The following is a 21,850-nucleotide window of genomic DNA, read 5'->3' as shown; positions in this document are numbered from 1 at the left end:
ATGCTCAGAGAGGTCTATGGTTTCAGATCAGTTCTCATCCTTGCTCTAGCTGTGTTGTGATACAAAGTGAGACTGCTCCTTACATGGGGGTTTGTGTCTTCACTGCTTTGGGGGATTTGAGATGGACCAAGTAATGAGCAAGACAATGAAAGATGCCCTGGAAGATCCAGCAGACCAGGGGGTGGCCATTGCGGTTCAGTAGAGAGCGGGTGGTGCTGGGAGAAATCCTCCTCTCTCCAGAAGTCTTTGCACTTTGTCCAGGTTAAGTCAGAATGAGACTCGCAAGCGTCTCTGAGTGACCCGCTCATCAGATGAGGAAATACACTTTTCTAGGCAACAGACTACTATTCAACACGTCTTCCTCTGTTTGCTGAACAACAGCCTGAGAAGTTTACTTGTGTCGCCTCATTTGACATCATGCTACTCCCACGGTCTAGTTTGTCCCCCACCCAGACCAGATCTGACTCTCTTTCCAGAAGAAGTTAGGAGCCCTGGGAAATCTAAACCTTCAGACATTCAGTTAAAGGACCAGAAAGCAGATGTTGTCACAGTGTGAAAGATTCAATCCTTTGCTAGGACAATGTTTCATAACCTAATAAATTATACCGACCGATGGGAGCCTGATGAAATTATGAATCTTCCCTGCAGAAAACTGCTCATGGAGCCCCCGCACCTAACACTGCCGTTTCAAGATGGCAAGCGTTGTGTTCTCTCTGGTAGGCAAGTAATTATGTCTGGATGAAAGCCTGCCCAGGCTTCTTTGTCATTGTACCCTGTAATATTTATTTCATAAGATCTTGAATTCACTTTAGCCCTTCTCTAGCTTAACTTTCTAAATTGCCCTCCTAGACTTTTAGGCAGTTGGGGGAAATAAGATAGAAAAGGATAGTTCAGGCCAACTTTCAGACAGAACACTTTATTTGAATGGCTATGGGCTGCTAAATTGGAATCCATTTTTCTTCTCTAATCTCTATGCATTGAACATGTCCAAAATACAAATAGTTATTGTGAGCATTATTGCCCAGTTCATATTGTTTCCAGTGGGGCATGAATTCTGTGGGTGAAAATAGCCTATTTCTCTCTATATATCTCTTGATTATGACTCAGAAAAAGTCCTCGTGGTAGATTATAATCCTTACCTTCCATTTCATTCTGTGTTATTATGCTCAACCCTGGAACATAAAGGAAGTTTACTGCAAATGAGACGGTTATAAAACTTTTTTAAAAAGACAATATTAATGTAAAGGAAATCCTTTAAGGAAAAATTTTTTGAAAAAGCTAGCCATACCTTCATATGGAAAATGGATAGAATCAAGAAGCACTAATGGGTGAAAGAGTTAATCCTATCACAGCTGAAAGTAATCACACTGTCTTACAGCCACTTTGCTGTCTCCCTGGTCTCAGCCCAGCTTCTAATTCAAATGCCCATTTACAAAACCATTGGCTCAGGGGGAAGCAGTCCTGGGAGCCCAGGTGCTCGCCCTTCAGGGTAGATACGGGCTTATTGGTTGTAACAGTGTGGCTCTGACCCATAGTCCCCTCTAAGCATGAACTGAAAAAATTGTTTCTCCAGGGCTTTCAATACAATATCTATCTTGGGAGCAAAACTCATTCAGAGACCCTGAAAGAAAAGTAAGCTGTCATCCTCTTGTGCACATTGGTAATGCAGGTGAAATCAGGGCTCCCCACACATGGAGGGCTTGCCCATATCCTAAAGTCTATCGTTAGTTGGCATTTGCAGGCTAACCTCATCAGGTTGATCAATTCCAGCGGACTCAGACACAGCCAGTTAAAGGAGCAGACAGACAAGCACTACAAATCTGAAAGGAAATACTTCCCATGTGTCAGAACATTCTAGAATCCAGGAAACCAGTCTGGCTCTGAGATACTTGGAATAAGGTTGGTTATGATTTAGTGCTGAATAAGCGTGAAGTCTCAACTCTCTGAAATCATGAAACATGATGAAGAGAACAGACTCTGCAAAGAGAAAACCAGGATTCAAAGGCTGAGCCTGTCACCCCTGCGTGTTAATGGAGGGAAACCCACTGAACTCCTTGGGACTGGTTTCCTCATCTGCCTACTGAGGTCTATACACTGTACTATTCAAGTTGTTGAAATTTAAGTGACATAATATATGTAAATTATGAAATGTTATGGTCAGTGCTCAGAATAATCCCTCATTCAACAAACATCTACTTTGTGCTTATGGGCCAGGGACTTAGCATTTGGGAAACAACAGTAGGCCAAGGACAGAAATCATGCACGCACATGCACACACATACAGACAAAACACAGGCATGCACACACAATCACAGAAGCTCATGGAGTTCACATTTTTTTTTTAAAAGTTTATTTATTTGGTTGCACTAGGTCTTGGTTGTGGCACAAAGGATCTTCCATCTTCACGGCAGCATGCAGGATCTTTAGTTGTGGCATGTGGGACCCAGTTCCCTGATCAGGAATTGAACTCAGCGCTGAGTTGGGAGAATGGAATCTTAGCCACTGGACCAACAGCGAGGTCCCAGAGTTCACATTTTATAGCCAATCCCCAATAAATGTTCTCATTTTATAGAAAACACTCAATACATAGTTCTATGAAAAATCTAATTGATTTTTTTTCATCACACGTGCCATATGCATTCCAGAAAGCCTAAATCCTGTTTGTTCAGAAACATTGCACAGAGGTTGTGAGCACCTTGAGAGGATGTTCTTGGTTTTCTAATGAACCCCTTCTCTTCCCTGACAGCTTAAATGCTGCTTCAACCACTCCATCAGCAGTGGCCGAGGAACCAGAGACCGGGGACCACACAGAGAACCTCACGAGGCCCTGCTCAGGACAGAGGCCCTGCCAGCACGGGGCCCTGCCCTGGTCACTGTAATTGCAGCAGGTACAAGTTTTTGGCTTCAGTGTGACACTTGAGCTGGTCCATCTTGATTGTGATGGCCCCTCTTGACCTTCAGCGCGACTTTGTCCCCGCTTAGTGTGCAGAACCATGAATAAAGGCATTGTTGGGGCCTCTGACTGTGGGACTTGGAGCGGCTGGCAGGTGAGGGTTCAGCCGATGTCTGTCTCCAGCCGGTCACAGAGGTGACACCCAGCACCTGTGACACTGCTGTCTCTCGTCCCAGGGGTAACGGACCAGGCAAAGTCGCTGACCCCTCCTCCAGTACGTTGCAATTTCCCACCACTAATCTCCTTCACATTTAAGAAGGCATGCACAGCTATGCAAATTAGCAGAGGCTGATCAGCTCAGGATTTGAACGAAATTGAGCTGATCTAAAATGAACTAATGGACAAGGAAGAACTTAACTGAAAATTTAGAACACACTCCACAGCCTGCCACCAGGGAAAGAAAGTTTTAAAAAAAGGAAAATACATAGAAAAAGGAAAAATTATATATATAAATATATTATAAATATTTAATGATTAAAATATTTGTATGATGGTTTTTAAGCTACCTGTAAGGTATAACAATATTACATTATGATATATATTGCATTATTACATTATATCTTTATAGATATGTACATTATACATATATCTATATATACACATATGTACATATCTGTTTAAATTATTGAAACAATATACAACTTTGTTATATGAACACAATCTACACTAACATGAATCATTTAAAATAAAATTTATATGGTTCACTTTTGAAAATGATATATTCATGATAATTTTTAAATGAGATAATGAAAAAATAAAATTATACATTTATAGGGCTGAGAGGCAAATCAATTAACTATCAGTTTGGTTCAGGTTCAGAATTTATTTTCATGTTCCAAAATTATGTGAGAAAAGATTCAAATTTATTTACAGTTAAAATGTATTTTCTCATTATTTAGTTTGCTGAATTGGGTTAAATTTTTTAAAAAATTATGACATTTACATTTGGTTTAGACAGAGGCTCTAAGAAACCCGTATGACTTCTTTTGTTTCCGTTAAAGTTGCTGCCAACAATTCATGAATTTCATTGTAATTTAAAGATTTAAGTTTCTTCCATCTACAATAATAAGCAGTAAAATGGACTTGAGTTTTTATTTGAGGTATCAGAGGGTAATCATAAAGAGGGGGGAAGAATGTGATATAATCGACAAACTAGATCAGAAACCCCAAAATAGGTGTGTTTACATTTTCAGGATTCATGTACCCATTGTGTACGAATTAGAAGGAAAAAGTCAAATTATCTCTGAAAAGCAGAAAAGTGATTTTGAAGTTTGACTTAACCATCCCCTGAGTATTTTTCTTATTACAAGAAAATAGATGTTATAACTCAACTTGAAACAGTATTACAGTCACGTCTATGGGTAATCTGTTTGGAATGTTCTGAAAGAACTCAAGTATTTTTTGGTTTTTCTTCTCATGGCTAAAATCAGGTGTAGAACATTATAATTTTTGTATTAATTAGTTTCAAAAGCCTCTTTAAATGAAAGTGACCTAGAACTTATGTTAAAATATCACAGTCTTTTAAAAGTAAACATAATACTTCCTCCAGGAAAACAGTAATCTGCAACAAGACACAGAGTCATTGATGTCATTTACTTTTTATGTGTTTTCCTCTTAAGTCTCAAAGTAAGATCACAATGACAGAATCATTAAAATAAAAGTTAAAAAGAGCTAAGAGAGACAACTGAACTAATGCTTATGCCAGATCACCCAGGTGAGAGGATCATTTCTGCAAGAGATACAGAGAGTTGCAAAGTATTTCTCTTACACAGTTTCAGTTCTCTATTTTTATTCCAACCAATTAAAACAACCCACTGTCAGTAGTGTTTTAAAAGTACTGTTTAATAGACCACCAGTACATGTTCGATGCATGAGACAGGGCGCTCAGGGCCAGTGTACGGGGATGACCCTGAGGGATGGGATGGGGAGGGAGGTGGGAGGGGGGTTCAAGATGGGGGACACGTCGTGTACACCCGTGGGTGATACGTGTCGAAGTATGGTGAAAGCCACTACAATATTAAAGTAATTAGCCTCCAATTAAAATAAATAATTATTAAAAACTCTCCTGTTTACGACTGAACACCGATTTGTAGACCTGGAAGTGTCTTTAGAGAACCTTCAGTCCCGCCTTCTCACTTTACTGGAGAAGTGAAAGAGATTAGGAGCAGCATCACTGACCTGAAACCACACAGGTAGAAATCACCTGGCTTAGCCCAGAAGCCTCTCTCCCTCCACCCCCGCCCCCAGCACACACACTTGCACTAGCACTTCTAGCTATCAAATTTGCACTCGCCAACGTACCAGAGAGTGGGAGAGCGATTATCTGGTCTCCCCACTTGCCTCTTTTTTCAAATACTCAAAGCTATGGCAACTCCAGCCCTGACTGCCCCTCCCAGGCATTAGGCAAATGAGAGAGAGTGTATAGGCTACCCCCTTGGTATTTTGTGAATAACACTGGTGCATGACATAGATCCTGGATGATCCTTCAAAATAACCTTGAAAGTTCTTTATACCTCTGTGTTTCTCTTTCATTCCTCACTAATAATGGAAACACTGGCTTTAAAAAATTGTGTCTACAAACAATAAATGCTGGAGAGGGTGCAGAGAAAAGGGAACCCTCTTACACTGTTGGTGAGAATGCAAACTAGTACAGCCACTATGGAGAACAGTGTGGAGATTCCTTAAAAAACTGGAAATAGAGCTGCCATATGACCCAGCAATCCCACTGCTGGGCATACACATCGAGGAAACCAGAATTGAAAGAGACACGTGCACCCCAATGTTCATCGCAGCACTGTTTGCAATAGCCAGGACATGGAAGCAACCTAAGCTGTGGTACATATACACAATGGAATATTACTCAGCTATTAAAAAGAATGCATTTGAATCAGTTCTTATGAGGGGGATGAAACTGGAGCCTGTTATACAGAGTGAAGTAAGTCAGAAAGAAAAACACCAATATAGTGTATTAACGCATATATATGGAATTTAGAAAGATGGTAACAATGACCCTATATGCGAGACAGCAAAAGACATAGATGTAAAGAAGACTTTTGGACTCTGTGGGAGAAGGCGAGGGTGGGATGATTTGAGAGAATAGCATTGAAACATATATATTATCATATGCGAAATACATCACCAGTCCAGGTTCGATGCATGAGACGGTGTGCTCAGGGCTGGTGCACTGGGATGACCCTGAGTGATGGGATGGGGAGGGAGGTGGGAGGGGGGTTCAGGATGGGGAACACATGTATACCCATGGCTGATTCATGTCAACGTATGGCAAAAACCACTACAATATTATAAAGTAATTAGCATCCAATTAAAATAAATTAATTTTTTTAAATGTGGGAAATAGGTGGGTACTTTGCTGTGGCTGGGGGTGGAGGGAGGGATGAGCTGCAAAGGGGCTGGAGGAACCTCCTGAGGGTGAATGGAAAAGTCTATATCTTGGCTGCGGTGGTGGTTTCTCCGGTGAATGTCATTGTCAAAAATTAGGCAATGGTGCACTTTCCATGGATTCAGTTTCTGCATATAGACATCTCCATACAGTAGAGTTTACCAAAACTATGTAGGAATCCCCCAATAGAGGCTTCTAAAAGATTATTTCTCTTGTTATCTAAAGAATAAAATTGGCTCAGTTATTGCTTGATGTAGGTTTAACACGATTGTCAGAAGGTAATTTTAAGAAAGCAATATTGTCTCTTTACATGATATGGGAAATGAAAGATTTCTGGTTCTCAACATGTTCTAACATATGAGGCTGGGTAATTTAATCCAAGATTTGTCCCTTTCCTACACAGGAGGGGACTGAAACTGATCTTCACATATGTGAGAAGAAGCCATATCTTTTTACCTCTTTGCTCACTGGAGTGGCCACCTTGGTCCACAGGCAAATAAGAAATGCCTTTTAAAAACCTACTAATTTGTTTATTCTCCATTTGCAGGCGTGCATGCTCAGTCTCTCAGTTGTGTCCCATTCTTTGGGATCCCATGGACTGTAGCCCACCAGGCTCCACTGTTCATGGAATTCTCCAGCAAGAATACTGGAGTGGGTTGCCATGCCCTTCTCTAGGGGATCTTCCCAACCCAGGGATTTAACCTGCATCTCCTGCATTGTAGGCAGATTCTTTAAGGTTTGAGCCACCAAGAAAGCCCATTTTCCACTTGACCTGATGTCAGAAATGTATATAGCCACGCACTAGTGTCTTTTGTTCCCTGCAGCAGATAATGAATCTGCAGTCTGGTAAACTCTCGTCAATCCACCTGTTCGCTTCTACCTTACAGCTCTCCTCTTCGCGTGGCTTCTCCCAGAGTCTCTGGGGAGGTTGTCTAAACACACTGCCCTATTTTCATGCAACCTAATGCTCTTCAACCTGATCCTATCTCTTGGATCTTGGATGAAGCTTGGTGAAAAGGGCACAGAGTCAAGGCAGCTGAAAAGGCCTCAGTACTTCTGCTGTAAGACTTAGGTGTTATAAGACTGTGGTATAATAAAATGGGGGTATTGCAAGTTTCCTACACTAAATGGGTGGAATTTCACACAGTTTAGTGCAATTAAGACCAGTCAGGCTCTCTGCCTACCATAACACAGCAGGATGCCCTCTGGGGAAGATGCTGTCCCCTTGTATAAGCATGTCCTGGGGACAAGAAATAGGGACCTGTTCACCCGCAAGAGAGGACCAGGGGACCCGGGTCGTCTCTCCCCTGCCCTTGCTCACGTCTTCTCTTTTTCTGTAGAAGCTCTGCTGTTTATAGGTGTGACTCATGGGAATTCAGGACCATAAGCAATTTCATGACCAGAAATTAGGTAAACAAGCCAAATTTTTCTCTCTCTGAATCCTTTTCCCTAGGGTTATCAAAGATTCTTTGTATAGTGGCTTATTTTTCCCTTTGATCTGGTATAGTTTCATAAAACAATGCCATGTTTTATGCATTTCTCTCTCTAAGTATATATATATATATATATATTTCTATGGACATGAGGAATGAAAACAAGGAGGGATTGCCTGAGGGTGAAATGGAGATCAGAAAGGGGATAGGCATGCAGATCACACCCAGTGTCCTCAGCCAGCATCCTTGTTTTATGCTGGTGTATGAGAGAGAGGCAGAATGGAACCAGCCAAGGGGAGTGCATGGGCTCTGAAGCCAGACTTCCTTGGAAAGGAGTCAACCCTGATACTTACCTACTGAGTGAACGTGAACACACACATTAGCTTTATTCAAACCTTGATCAAGAAAATTTTTGGACAATGAATCAGTAAAATTTTCAAAATTGAAATTCAGAAAATTGCAGTTCACTTTGACCTGCAATTCATTGTAAGTTCTTTCATCGAGAGTTTAATTTGCTTTGATAATTTAAATATACTTTAACTAAACTATTTAAATATCTAGTTTATTTTGGAAGTAAGGAAATTATTGAGGACTTCAATTCTGGCCAAGATGGAATGGTCCTGTTGTTTCCCATTCCTACCAGCCCTGCTGTTAACGACAAGTCCCTGGACATAACAAAGTCAATAAGCACAGAAGATTCTGGGAGGTGGAGAGCAGCCTAAGGAACCTGCCACTTTGCTGTCAAGTCTGCTTGATCTGATGTTAATTTCTGTTTTCTTTTGATTAATGTTGATATGATGTCTCTTTCCATTTTTTTTTCTTTCAACCTACCTATACACAAATACACATGATGTTTATTTTAGACAGTATATAGTTGGGTCATTAAAAAAACTCAGTCTGCTTGTCTTTGTCTTTTAACTGGTGTGTTTTTTGTTTTTTAATGCAGACCATTTTTAAAGTCTTTATTGATTTGTTACAATATTGTTTCTGTTTCATGTTTTGTTTTTTGGCCAGGAGGCATATGGGATCTTAGCTTCCCGACCTGGGATTGAACCTGCACCCCCTGCATTGGAAGGCAAAGTCTTAATCATTGGACCTCCAGGGAGGTCCCTTAAATTGGTGTTTTAAGATTAATTGAATTTCCACTTAATTTAATTATTAACATGTTAAGGATTACTTCTACCACCTTACTATTTGTCCTCTTTTCCTTTGCTCTATTTTACTTTTTCTGCCTTCTTAGGGTTTATTTGAACATTTTTTAGAATTCTGTTCTGATTTGTATAAAGTTTTGGAGTGTAGCTTTTTGTATAGATATGGAGTGATTGTCTAGGTATTACATTATATGTATGTAACTTGTCACTGTCCACTGATCTCAGTGTTTTAAAGTTTGAGTAAAATGAACATAGTTTTCACCCACATAGTCCATTTGCCCTCCCCGTTCGTAATATAGTTGACAAATATTTTCTCTACATATATTGAGAACAGCATCAGATAATGTCATACAGTCTTTGCTTCACTCATCTGACACAAGGTATAAAATTCAAGAAAAGGGGAGCCTATAATACTTACTGTCATTTGTGTGTCTTCTCATATGTTGCTGGCAGGGATGCAAAATGGCACTGCCACTTGGAAAATTATTTTGGAAATTTCTTTCAACGCTCAACGTAGTCACCATATGATCCAGAAATCACACTTTTGAGAATTTATTCCAGAAAAATGGAAACTTGTGTCCACACACAAAAATATGTACAAAAATATTTATGTTACCTTTATTTGTAATAAAGACTACAGATTTGGACATTACCCAGCTGTAATTACAACCCATGAATAGCAAAAAAAGAAAAAGAAAAATTATGGTATAGCAACACCATGGAATATGACTCAGCAATGAAAAAAGAAGCACAGTTCATAAACATAAGTTGGTTGGAACTCAAGGGAATTATGGTGAGTGAATGAAAGCCAATCGCAAAAGGCTACATGCTATATGATTTCATTTATGCAACATTTTTGAAATGATCACAGCTATACAGAGATGGACATATAGAACTCATTTAGTGGTTTCCAAGGATAAGGGACAAGGTTGGGGGCGGGAACTATCAAGTATAGTTCCAAGGATCTCTGTGGTGGTGGAGTTGTTCTCTGTCTTGATTCTTGGGGTGGTTGCACAGATTTACACATCTGTGTGACTAAATCACACAGAACTTTGCACACACACACACTACGTTCACGTTACTGTCACTGTTACCATGGGAGGAACGTGGGTAGGGGTGCACAGGACCTCTCTGTACTCTTTTTGCAACTTCCTGTGAATCTGGAATTATTTCCAAACAAAAAGTTAAAGAAATACAGACAGATAAACAGAATATAAAAATACTCTCTAACACTCAGCTCTGAATAGAATTTATTTTTATTTTATTTATCATTTTCTTGTTAAGTGTAAATATGAGTCTGTTTGCAAAAAGGACCTATAACATTCACACTTCTTTTGTACTATTTTTAATATAACAATATGTCATGCATACATTTCCATGTTTACATTTTTTTCTACAACATCCTTAAATGTATTTTTTTCAATGAATCAAAATAACCCAGTTGTTTACAAACTCCTTTAGGTAGCAAAACATTTCTTCCTTAAATCCTGGTGTTACAGGGAGATCAATGTGGAGCTGATTTTTTTCAGAGCAGAGAGCTTGAGGCATAATGAGGATTTTTACAAGTTTTATTGAAGTATAGCTGATTTAGAATGTTTGCTAATTTCTACTGTAGAGCAAAGTGACTCAGTTATAGGGACATATATTCTTTGTCATATTATTTTCCATTATGGCTTATCACAGGATACTGTGCTATGCAGTAGGACCTTGTTGTTTATCCATTCTATGTATACTTGTTGGCATTTGCTAATCCCAAACTTTGTCTGCCATCCCCAGTTGGTCCCTGACACATCTCTAGCAGACCTTAGTGCTATGGAAAGGCAGGTGAAAATTACATCATTTCAAAACACAGTGACAAAACGCTGTATCAAATATAATTGATGCTAAATTTTTAATTGTATGCACCCCCTCCCTACCCTTTACCAGCTTTGATAATCACCCTGGCCTCATATTTCAACTTTATAAGGAAAATGAAACATAAATGTTTGAAATGTAGTTGCCATGATGACAAATGCTCAGAAGAAAAGCTGACTTTTCTCCTTGTCTCCCAGAAGTTTTCATTTAAAATTCCTGATTTCCTAAGCCGTGTCCATCTTGACAGTTGAGTTGCATACAATGCATCTTCATCTATAGGAATTAGATATTATTGGCATAACACGCTTCACAATGCTGAATTTTTCCTACTGAAATCGAAGACACATCAGACTTCCAAAATCTCCCAGGCAGTAATTAACCTAAGCATGCCCTATGTGGTTTCTGCTAGTCTAAATCATTTGTAAATATGGCACAGTTTCTTTAAAAGTTTTAACATTTAATAAAATAGCCAAGGAATATAGGCCCAGCTACATAAAATGCTTCTTTCCAAAGCACGTACTAAAAGAGTATGTTTATACTACCGCCAATTGTTCTAAGACAATTAATGCACCATATCAAGTAGCCCATACTATTGCTATAACTGAATGAAAAGGCAGTGTTCTCTCGGTGAGACACGCCTTTGGCAATTCATTCCATTTGCAGGAGTCTCAGGTGCCAAATTTGCTGCTAATCGGGTTTTCTGACTCAGCTGACAGTCCTGGTGGAGTGTCACACTTTTATTTCCTTGTGCTATTTAATGTCACGATTCAACTTCAGGGACAGCGGGATTGCCTCTACCTGATGCACCATGTAAAAAGACAACCAGATTTTCGATGCCCAGGCCCTCCAGTTTTCTGGGGAAAACACTTATTGACACAAAGGTAAAAATCACTCCCAGAAGATTCTCACACTCAGACAAATTTCAGTGTCACCACTGCAAGGCTCACCCTTCCCGCACAACATTTTCAGAACCCACAAACATCCATCTCATGCCATTTACTGTGCGAATCTCAATTACCTTGCTGCCTGGACTAAAACGCAGTACCCTGGGGGTTGGAGAGCAGGGGGTTGTTCCAGAATTCCAAGATGGATGTAAAGGCATTTCAACCTCATTAATGTTTCTTGTGAATTTCCATTAATCATGTTCCATTTCAAGGACTATTACAAAAGCTTTCTGAGAAGCTGCCCAATGAATGGATGAACAAAACTGAAGCTTGAGCTCTTGATCAGTGAAAGCAGGTGAAGTCGGACAAGGGACTGAACGAAGACGTGAGGGCCATGTGCTGGGCTATGCTGGACTTCCCATGGACCGCGTTGCTTCTCATGCGGAAAGGATGCATTTTCTTGTGACACTGCATGGAAGTCATTGCACCCTTCTGTATGGAGTCAGTTTATGTTGTCTTTGAAGTTTATCTCTCTTCTTTTTTTTTTTGCTTGAGTCATGCGGCTCATGGGATCTTGGGTCCAGGGATTGAACCCAGGCTCTCAGCAGTGAAAGTGCTGAGTCTTAACCACTGGACCCCCAGGGAATTCCCACTTATGTCTTTCTTAATGTGGTGTGACCTCCTTTCCCCATAAGACAGGCAGATAATGGACCAATTTTTCATTTGAGATCAGAATTCTTCGTATAGAGTTTGATGTATAAGCAAGACTCATTGATAAAGAGAAAGAGGGTCTGTGTGTTCTCAGTGACGTCAAGAAATGGATGTCAGTGACATGCTGGATAATTTGGATTTGGCTGAGATGCTCTGGGGGCTTCCCTGGTGGCTCAGATGGTGAAGAATCTGCCTGCTATTACAGAAGATGCAGGTTTGATCCCTGGGTCAGGAAGGTCCCCTGGAGAAGCAAATGGCAACCCACTCCAGTATTCTTGCCTGGGAAATCCCAAGGACACAGGAACCTGACAGGCTCCTGTGTCCATGAGGTTACAAAAGAGTTAGGACACGACTTAGTGACTAAACAACGACAAGACACCCTGACCCCTCTGCTGAGGTTTGCATCCTGGGTCGAGGCTGTATCACATGAACTTGATTCCCATACTTGTCACCTTTTTCTGAGCTGCCCATGATTTACAATAGACGGCTATCAATTTACAACCAGCACATCATGTATTCTGAGCGGTTCACAGGGACTGCAACACAAACCACATACTTATTAGTGACATAAATCAAGGCTTTGTGCGCCTGAATCAAGATGCAGCCATGATCTAGACCTGCAAAAGCAGAGCTGGGCAGCAGAGCCGGCTTCCCCGTGGTAAACACTAATAACTCCCTCCCCCGAACCCCGGCTGTACAGCTCGAATTCTGTTTCCATGGGAAGAAAGAGCAAGCAGGAAAGTCAGCCCAGGGCTTAAATCAGTTATGGCCTCAGAGGACCCCAGATGCGGGAACTTTCTTAACTATGATGCATCTTCACGATGGAGAAGGAAGCCTGGAAAATAAGAGTTGTGACCTGCATAAAAGATAACAAAGGAGCCTTCTGCACAAATAAAAAACCTTCTGCCTGCCAGATCTTTTCTGATGATACAGCTAACGAGGATTTTTCTCTGAGAGAGATAGGCACGGCCCAGGCCAGAAACTTTGGCTTGTCAATGACTGTCTCCCAGGCAGCAAATGAAATAATTCAAGATTAGATGACTTTGGGGGCTTCCCAGGTAGCTCAGTGGTAAAGAATCTGCCTGCCAATGCAGGAGATGCAGGTTCCATCCCTGGGTCAGGAAGATCCCCTGGAGGAGGAAATGGCAAACCTCTCCGGTATTCTTGCCTGGAGAATCCCACGGACAGAGGAGCCTGGTGGGCTATAGTCCATGGGGTCATAAAGAGCAAGATATGACTTTTGGATGCCAAATGTTCTCCCAGTGAAGGTGAATAAATGCTCACTGGGCATCTGACAGGCTTGTAGGTTCTGGAAGGTCGTGAGGAATTCATTAAAGGAGGCAAGAACATGAAACTCCTGGTAGACCCTCGGCTGGGGGTGGGTTGCTGCCCAGACCTGGTGAGCCCCAGCCCCTGGGCAGATCCCAGGGAGAATCAGTGAGGGGCAGTGTGGCCCAGGGCACCCAGGGGTGCTGCCAGCACCCCTACAGCCTGGACTGGGGACTCTGAGATGCTCTTCACCTGAGGCAGAGGCAGTGCTGACTTTTCATCAGACTCAGAATCCTGCGATCTCTGTGAAGTCTCCCCACCCACTTAGAGGGTTAAGTTATGAACATGAAAAGAAAAAAGTATCTTTGAGCATTGTCTGACAGCTCATAAGTAAATTGCCTTTATTTATGATAGAAGAGCAGGAGACATGTCATCGTGACCGGGACAGAACAATTGCAAAGTCAGAAAAATAAGCTGTCGGAATAAAGCCATCTTAGTCCCTAGAATGTAACTTGCAAGGCTGTGCTCCACTGGGGGGCAGGGGTGGGGTGGGGAGAGTAGACATGTGGAGTGTATGAGGTGCGTGTGCGCGGGATGTATGTGTGCGCACAGGTCTTCCTCCTAAAGCACTTTCTTAGGAGCTCCCTTGGAGGCTGTTAAGCCCTTCCTGATATAGTAGTCAAATGCTGAATCCACTTTTTCCCCTCTCTCTTATAACTTTAGAATACCCTGGAAAGTCAGTATTGTTTTGCTTATTGGAAGGAGCATTAAAACGTGTCTTGTTATCACACCTGAAGTTCTCCCAAACTTTTGTTCACAGTGTTGGAGAAACAGTTTAATCAGAATCAGGACAGGGAAGCCTGGTGTGCTGCAGTCCATGGGGTCGAAAAGAGTCGGACGCGACTGAGCGACTGAACAACAACCTTCATCTAGTTTATGTGACTGTATTTAGAGATTTGCATTTCTTTCTTGTGATTTCGTTTGTATACAATGCCAAGCCAACATAAGAAGGAGGTGGGCTGGGCTCTCTCACTTCCTGTGAATTAGATTACGGTCACCCACCCAGTTAAGAGCATCAAGTCAGCATCAGGAAAAAGAACAAGCTCCATGGACAGAGGAACCTGGCAGGCTCCCGTCCTTTGGGTTGCAAAGAGTTGAACATGACTAAGGGGCTAAGCACACACAAAAGGTAATCACCACCATGAAAAAAAATTGGTGGACGTCCTTTCATCACCGCATCTTCAGGACAGCCGGCACCGGTGCCTTGGTCCTCCACCTGCCCCCCACGGGCACCTGCTCCTCTCCACGGCTAAACTCTCCTCTTGGGCCCCTCTTGTCCACTCCTGGGCATCTCCTGCTTGACTCTTCTGCCTCCTCCTGTTCCTTTGATTACATACAAACAGGTTTTCTTCCAGTCTTAAAGCTAGCCCCATTCCAGGCCTTGCTCCATCCCCATGCTCTCTTTACAGATATTGGAAGAGGGACAGTTATTCTGTCTCACCCGCCCCCCACCATTCTCTCTTAAATCCAATTCATTTAAACTTCTGTCCCTCCTTCTGCACCACAACTGTCCTTGCAAAGCCCACGGCCCCGTGTTATTTACTGGGCTTATCAATAACACCAGCCCAGTTTCTCATTCCATTCACTTGGTTCCAGAGCTACCATGTTCTGCTGGTTCCCTTTCAACTCTCTGCTGGATTTTTCCTGTTTCATCAGTTCTTTTTGCTAGATTCCTATCACCTTGCTGACCTCTGACTTAGAGTGCTCAGGGCCCCAACCCTTTGTGATCTCATCCATGCTCATGGATTTAAATTTGGAGCAATCATGATTTTTTATTTCCTGCATGCAGATGCTCTGACATCTGGAGCCTTGCTGACGATGGACGGGGTCACCCTCCTGGACTGGCTGATTCCTGGATGTAGTAAGTAGCTCTCCTGCTTGGGAGTCTACATTTCAAAGGCAAACCAACCAATCTAGAGCCACTGTCTACCTGACTTGATCATCCCAGGACCAGGGACCAGACATACAGATACATCCTTGTGCCCCAAGCCAACTAACTAACCAGTTCTAATCATGCTTACCCTGCTTCATCCATTCTTTCCCACGGAAACAACAATAAGGGCCCTTTCTGTGTGCCTGTCCATCTCATCTTGGCCCTTCCCCCTGTGGTCCTACTTGCCATGACTCCTGTTTCTGCAGAACAGTGAGTATAAGCTCTGAGACCAAGATGAGATATCTTTGAATCCAATTCCATTCTTTGTAAGCTTCAAACCCTTTCCAGTAGTCATGTAGGGATGTGAGAGCTGGAGCAGAAACAAGGCTGAGTGCTAAAGAACTGATGCTTTCAAGTTGTGGTGCTGGAGAAGACTCTTGAGGGTCTTGGAATTGGACTGCAAGGAGATCAAACCAGTCAGTCCTAAAGGAAGTCAACCCTGAATATTCATCGGAAAGACTGATGCTGAGGCTCCAACACTTCAGCCACCTGATATGAAGGGCCGACTCATTGGAAAAGACCCTAATACTGAGAAAGATGGAGGGCAGGAGGAGAAGGGGGGGCGACAGAAAATGAGATGGTTGGATGGCATTGCCTACTCAATGGACATGAATTTGAGTGAACTCAGATAGTGGCGGATAGAGGAGACATGTTGCAGTCTATGGGGTTGCCAAGAGTCAGACACAACTTGGTGAATGAAAGAATGACAACAACAACAGTCTTTTCCAAAGATTTCCATAAGTTCCCAAGGAACCAGAGCCTCATGATCACCTCTGAGTCCAGCTTCCACGGAAATGGCTGAGTCTATGGATCTTTCTACGATGTGGAAGTTGACCCCTGACTCATTTTTCATTCTCACAAATTGTTCTAATTATAGCTCAATTTACTGAATAATTTGGATTCACCAAAGAGTGAATAATGTCTCAGAAACATGACGGTTTCAAGCTGAACACCACAAGTCACCATTTACCCAGCACTGGGGTCTTCTAACCGGTTCATGTCATAGGGTCTCCAACATCAAGCCTTTCCCTCCCTGCCACCCCCATCTCTTTCCTCCGACAGCTCTACTCTACTCCCACCCTCCAAAATTCTCCTCCGTCTTTCCAGGAGCAGAAAAAATGGATCTCCCATGTTATAAGACCTTCCTTTCTAAGACAGTCGTAGAGGGTTTCTTTGTTTCTACTATAAATTACTTTTCATTATGAAAAAGTCCAGACATATGAAAAAATTAAAAAACAGGACCATGAACATCCATACGTTGTTCCATCCAGATCTAATCATTGCTACTATTTCCATATTTTGTCATTTTTGCTTCATCTATAGTTTCGGCTGGACCATTTGAAAGTCGTTTACAGAAGTTATGGCACTTTTGCCTTGAGCATCATCTTCAAAAATGAGGACATTCTTGTACATATCACAATGCAATTTCCACCTCTAACCTATTAACAAGATTCCTTAAAAGCATCAAACGCCTAATTCGCTTTCAAATTTCTCCACTTTCCCCCAAACTGTTGCGACTTGAAAGAGCAATTTTATTGACTGATTTATTTGCTCAGTGGAACCCATATTTAAGATGGCACTCTATTGTTAGGAAACATTTTCATTTGCTTGCATGCTTTTCCCAGCGCCTCTCCTTGTTTGAAGTGGAGATAAACACCAGTAGCCAAATGCTTTCTATTATATTACCTGTTGGAGTAAACCAGTTCCATTAAGGCGGGTCTCTATTTCACACAACTGTTTAATGGCATAAGATGTATGAACTCATTTGTTAAATTGGGGTCTGTGAACAAAAACAAATGGGGGGGAAGAGCAACAGAGACAATGAGTAATGGAAACAGTTTCCAGACCGTAGAAGCCAGGGCTTTTGTGGAAAATATATGCAGCCCAGAGCAGAGGCTTTCCAGGGTCCCTGTGTCTGTTACCTAGCAACAAGCCCATTACACCCGGGCCCGCGGGAGTCCAGTTAACAGGGCTCAGGGTGAACATGTGGGAATGAGGACCACATTCCTCCTTTTTTGCTCTGTTAATAACTCAGGTCTACAGCTTTCTCTGACAGGGGTGAGGGTCTGAAGAGCCTTCCCTGTGTAATGCTTTCCCCGAGCTAAATCGCTAATGGAAGAAAATGGTTCTAGCTTAATTTACTGCACACGTGTCGATCTGTATTTGTCCATATATCTGTCTGATAAGAGTTAAATACACCATGTGAAACACAAAGTCATTGAAACTCAAATTAGTTTTGATTCATGATATAAGGCTTCAAGACCCATCCAAATTCATTCCTCACAACAAATGAACTCTGGGTCACAGATTTACTGTTATTATTTTTTCCCTTTTAAAATTGCTTTTAAGTAAATGGCTGCATTTTTTTTTTTTTCAGGTTTGCCCTCTTTCTTCTATTAGGGTGTTAATATGAGCTGGCAGGATAGCTTCTCATTCATCTGATTCTGCCTATAATCTGTTAGGGCAGAAAGGTTTGTTTTGTTAGTGCACTGTTTTAACAATGTGATTATGCCAATGGTCCTTAATAACAATACCATCCTTTTTAAAAATGCTGAAAGTGCTTTTCTAGTGCTGCTTCTCACTTATATTTTAGCTAAGTCGAGCTAAGATATGAATAACCAAAGTCAGAACAGTAATCTAAACCTTCTGATCTCTGGTCTAGCTTTCCATCGATTCAACTGTGTTTTTTCAACTCCGTATGTGATTTTAAGTTCTTTAATTGTGGTAAATAATGTAACATTTAACATAACATCTTTAGCTACTTTTTCAATCTTTATTTTATTTTTATTTTAGTTTTGGGGGTTTTTTTGTGCAGCATGTGGAAATCTTAGTTCCCCAACCAGGGACTGAACCCGTGCCTTCTGCACTGGGAGCATGGAGTTTCTGAACCACCAGGGAAGTCCCCTTAGCTATTTTTAAGCTTACAGCTCAATAGCATTACCTACATTCACATTGTTGTACAACTAATCTCTAGAACTTTTTCATCTTCCTAAACTGAAATCTCAACTCATTAAATGACAGCTTTCCTTGACTTCCTCCCCCTCAGCCCCTGCCAACCACCCGTGTGCTCTTTATCTTTATGAATCTCTATGAATGACTACTCTAGGCACCTCCTGTAAGTGGAACCATCCAGTATTCATCTTTTTGAGACTGGTGTCTTTAACTTAGCACAAGAGTCTCCGAATTCATTCACGTGGTAGCATGTATTAGAATCTCCTTCCTTTTTGAGGCTGAATCTTATTGCAATGTATGGACAGACCATTTTTGCTTATCCATTCACTAGTCACCGGACACTTGAGTTGCTTCCACCTTTCCAGTATTGTGAATAATGCTATGAACATAGGTGAACAAATATCTCTTCAACAGTCTATTTTCAATTCTTTGGGGGTAGATCTTCAGAACTGGAATTGCTGGATCATATGATAACTGTGTTTACATTTTTGAGAAATGTCCATACTGTTTTCCATAGCGGCTGCACCATTTTTCATTTGTACTCATGGTATACAAAGGACCATGTACACATCCTCTTAAACACTTGTTATTTTTTCTATATTTTGATGCCAGCCATTCTAATTGGTATGAGGTGCCATCTCACGGTGGTTTTGATATGCATTTCTCTAATAATTCGAGATGTTGAGCATATTTTCATATATTTATGCACTAAATGTATGTGTTCTTTGGGACTTCCATGGTGGCTCAGTGGTAAAAAAATCCACCTGCCAATTCAGGAGACACAGGTTTGATCATTGGGTCGGGAAGAACCCCTGCAGGAGGGCATGGCAACCCACTCCAGTATTCTTGCCTGGAACATCTCAAGGATTTTAGAGCCTGGTGGACTTCAGTCTATGGGATTGCAAAAGAGTTGGACACGACTTAGTGACTAAACAACTACAATGATATGCTTTTTATAGAAATGTCAAGTTCTTTGCACATTTCTTGATCAGGTTTTGTTATTATTTTGGGGTATAGGAGTTCTATATATATGCTAGACTTTAGTCCCTTATCAGATATTAATTGCAACATTTCCACCGATACCATGAGTCACATTTTTACTCTGTTGCTTGTTTCTTTTTTTTTCCATTTATTTTTATTAGTTGGAGGCTAATTACTTTACAATATTGTAGTGGTTTTTGCCATACATTGACGTGAATCAGCCATGAATTTACATGTATTCCCCATCCTGATCCCCCCTCCCACCTCCCTCCCCACCCCATCCCTCTGGGTCTTCCCAGTGCACCAGCCCTGAGCACTTGTCTCATGCATCCAACCTGGGCTGGTGATCTGTTTCACCCTTGATAGTATACTTGTTTCAATGCTGTTCTCTCTAAACTTTTTTCTTTTGACATAAGTTTTTTAACTTGACATAGCTCAGGGCCACCATTTATAAGCATCACCAGCCAAAGAGCCACATAACTCTAAGTTCCACTTGATATGTTATTGTGATATATAGATGAGAAGCCATTAGCACCCCACCTACATCCAATGCCCTCTCCACTTTGGTACACTGGGGTTATAGCCCTCAGCACCAAGATTTCCTTTCCTGAAGGCATTCACTGGAGTCCAGAGTGAAATCCATCCACTGTGATAAAAGCCAAAGTGCATGGGGCCCATGAGTCCTGGGAGTGGACCTCAGATAATAACAGCTGGTGAACGTCTGGATATGTGTCTTCTGCTCTGGCTCCCAGTTTCTACAGCAGGGTGGGGCTCCAGGCACCTGCCCTGGGAACTCCTCTGCACTTCCTTAGCTACCTTTCCCTCTCTGTTTACTCACTGTCCTAAAGCTGCATACTGGACTCCATCCCCATAAGTGAATTGCACTTGACTTTTTGTTCGGAAGATTTATCTGGGATGCCCAGCCTAAGACAGAGCATGTCTGAGAACTCTCCCCCTAGAGGCGACAGAGGATGAGATGGTTGGATGGCATCACCGACTCAATTGACTTGAGTTTGAGTAAACTCCAGGAGACAACGAAGGACAGGGAAGCCTTCTGTGCTCTAGTCCATGGGGTTGCAGGGAGTTGGACAGGACTCAAAGACTGAACAACAGAGGCTCAAGAGTCCTGGGGCTGCTTCCATCAGGCCCTCCTCATCCACACATGCGTCCCAGGCACAGCTGTTCCAAGAGAGATCTTCATGCAAAAAAAAAAAAACAAAACAAAACACAAACAAACAAACAAAAAAACCCTTCGTAACTTCCTTCAAGCAGAGACCAAGAATCTTAGCAGGTGCAGATATGCCTTTTAGAAGCTTTCGTGACACCCGCCGCTACTTGGCTTCCTAAGTCCATTTACTCATTGCATCCAGACTCATTGTTTGGAGAGTTCAGTCTGTACCGCTCAAGCAGGGCTCAGCAGTCTTGCCTCAGTGCCTCTGGTCTGCAGGTTATAACAGCTCAGGAGGCAAAGCCATTCACCACATCACCGTTTTGCAATTTTATCACAGGCAAAATCTGTGCTTGAAGCTACTTTCCTGGAGGTGCCAGCAGTCTGGAGATAACATTTCCCCCCAGTTGCCCCTATGTCTTCTGTGATGGGGGAAAATTCAGCTGAGTGTGGGGAGCACTGTCCTGATCGCACCGCACACATGGATGTATTTTTTTTAGCCAGAAATGCGTCCATCTAGACAGGAGTGAGATCCACTAGTCCATCAAGGAGGAAGGCAGCATTTGAAGAGAGAAATGTTGGAAAGGTGGAAAGGGAGGCGAAGTTTACAGAGTATAAGAGGGAAATTGACAAGAGGGAGGAGGAGAGAGACGAGCAGCAAGTGGGACCAAAAAAAGAAGCCAAAGGAGTTTTCTGTCTGCTCTGCTGCTCCGCCGTTGACCCCTCTGCTTGGAAAACAAACAGGAAACAGGAAAAGAAACACAGACAATCACACAGCCTCCGACATCCTGATGGAACGCCGTCCAAGACTCCGCACAGGACTGCCCAGATCATCTGGCCACACTTCAAGTGGTCTGATGATTGCTGCCTGAGAGCTACGCGGTGATTTTCATGTCTCATCACACGCCACGCAAACTGACAGTGTCAGAATCAGAGTCTGTTTCAGACTCTGGTTTATTAAGGGAGGCTTAACGGTTTCTTGGGAAATGAGAGGTAGCCCAGACCAGCATTTGGGTGTTATCGCACAATTGCAGTGTTTTCCATGTTTTACTCCCATCCACCCCCTCCTCGTTTTCTCTCAAGGCTGGACAGTGACAAAAT

The sequence above is a fragment of the Cervus elaphus genome, chromosome 27, assembly GCF_910594005.1.
Source record: "Cervus elaphus chromosome 27, mCerEla1.1, whole genome shotgun sequence".
Taxonomy (NCBI): domain Eukaryota; kingdom Metazoa; phylum Chordata; class Mammalia; order Artiodactyla; family Cervidae; genus Cervus; species Cervus elaphus.
Note: the sequence above shows the minus strand (reverse complement) of the source record.